The sequence below is a fragment of the Pogona vitticeps genome, chromosome 2 (assembly GCF_051106095.1).
Source record: "Pogona vitticeps strain Pit_001003342236 chromosome 2, PviZW2.1, whole genome shotgun sequence".
Classification (NCBI taxonomy): Eukaryota; Metazoa; Chordata; class Lepidosauria; order Squamata; family Agamidae; genus Pogona; species Pogona vitticeps.
The window spans coordinates 289285991-289288457 of NC_135784.1; positions in this window are offsets into that span (position 1 = coordinate 289285991).

Here is a 2467-nt window from a genome sequence, read left to right on the forward strand (position 1 = left end):
GGGGGCGGTGCTCATCCCCGTTTCCAAGCCATAAAGCCAGCGTTTGTCCAAAGACAATCTTCCGTGGTCACATGGCCAGTGCGACTTAGACACGGAACGCTGTTACCTTCCCACCGAGGTGGTCCCCATTAATCTACTTGCATTTTCATGCTTTCAAATCGCTAGGTTGACAGGAGCTGGGACAAGCGACGGGCGCTCACTCCGATGCGTGGATTTGATCTTATGACTGCGTGGTCTTCTGACCCTGCAGCACAGGCTTCTGCGGTTTAGCCCGCAGCGCCACCACGTCCCACCACTGTTATTATGAGCCCCCAATCCCCCAAACAAAATCTGTCATCTTGTTCAGCAGGGCCACTCTGAAAGAGCTATATGCAGAAGTACAGGAAGTACAGGAAGTGTGTGTCTTTGCCAAGGAGGTGACAGAGAAGCTTCTGGTTCAAAGTGGGACAGATATGAGTGACCTTCAGACATGGTGCAGTGACGTCTTTGTGCAATCCAGGCAGGGGAGTTTGGGCAAGGGGGCAAAAAAACCATGGTGAAGAAGGCACTTTTCTCCCAAAGAGCCAATGTGCTAGAGAAGAACAAGCATGGGTTCAGCACTCAGATTGACAGTGTCAGCTTGGGTCTCAGCAGTGCTGCTGATTTTGTGGTTGGGAAAGAGATTTGTGAAGAGCACCAGACATTGCCTTCTGTATCCATGGGTGCCATATTCAAGGAAGAGTTTAAACCCCAGCAAACAGCAAAAGGTGAGAGGCAGCAAATGCCAGACTCACATCTCAAGAGTAAGTTCAAGGTTACCCTGGAGAAGCTTGGAGGGGTGCAGGCAAATACTTAAAAATGGCAGGATTAATTATCACTTGGGGAGATGATAGCCCCGGATGATCAGCCATTTTCTCTGGTGGAGAACACTGGTTTCCATAGGTCTGTGGCAGAACTGGCACCCCATTGCCAACAGCCATTCCACTGACCCTTAGCTACAGAGTGATGCGCAATTCAAATTGCCTTTTGACACTGTTGGAAGGTGGCATCTGAGCATTTCTGTGAAATTTGAGGATGGTTCCAGGGCTGAAAGTAGTTCCTTACCCTAGTTACAAAGCGATTAACATGCTGGGGTCAGTCTTGTGTCCCATGCAATATTTTGCTTGGGAATGCAATGGGCAATTTCGTCTTGCTTTGTCGCCTAGTACCCAGCCACTATTTCCTCTTTGTGATTAGTCTATTCCCAACATAATGCAAGATTAACAAAGACTCTTCCTTTTCAGCAAACATAATACAAAAGAATGGGATTGATTTGAAATTGTGTCTGCTGCAGATGGTAATCAGGCGGACATTGCTGCTTCAGAGTGACTGAATTGCCATCTTTCCCTGTAATGTTTGATCAAAAGTGAAATTAACATCCAAATGCTAAATTTTGTTGACAGCTCAGAGAATATTTCTTAAGCATTTATCTGTGTATCTTTTAGATCAGATCCTGAAGCTGAGGCTCCAATACTTTGGCCATCTCATGAGAATACTCCCCAGACCATGATGTTGGGAAAGTGTGAAGGCAAGAGGAGAAGGGGACAACAGAGGATGAGATGGATGAACAATGTCAGTGAGGATGTGATGCATTGTCTTTAGCCTAAGTGTGCATTGCAAAGGGAGCCATGTTGCAGCCACTTAAAGGGCAAATGTCTCAGCTCCTGTGCAAAGGAGGCAAACATTTTCAAAATACATATTCACCCTTTCAGTTTAGTTCTTAAATATTTGCTCATTTTGCCCTACATGTTTAGTTTCTGCACACTTGAAATAAAGTCTGGGCAAACTTCCAATAGTATTCAAGTGGTTAATTTATTTATTTTATTTATTTGATTTATTTGATTTATATGCCGCCCACTCTACCCAAAGGTCTCTGGGCGGCTCACAACAACCAAAATTCAATGCAGTAAAACTAAATAATTAAAATACAGTTAAAATACAATTAAAATACAATTAAAAAATACAATTAAAATTGCCATCATTAAGACCCACAGTTAATGTTATTTCAATTAAAAGCCTTCTGGAACAGGAAGGTTTTGACCTGGCGCCGAAATATCATCAGTGTCGGCGCCAGGCGAATTTCAGTTGGGAGGGCGTTCCATAGTCTGGGGGCAGCTGCCGAGAAGGCCCTTTGTCTACAAGCCATCCCTCTTACCTCCTTGAGGGATGGCTCTTTCAAAAGGGCCCCCTGGCAAGATCTTAACAGCCTGGTAGGCTCATATGGAAGGAGGCGGTCCTTCAAGTATCCAGGGCCCAAGCCGTTTAGGGCTTTATATGTCAAAACAAGCACTTTGAATTGGGCCCGGACAGCAACTGGTAACCAGTGTAAATTATACAGAATCGGCTTGATGTGCTCTCTGGCGGCCCCACCACTCACCAGCCGCGCAGCTCGATTCTGGACCAGTTGCAGTCGCCGGACCGTCTTCAAAGGCAGCCCCACGTAGAGCGC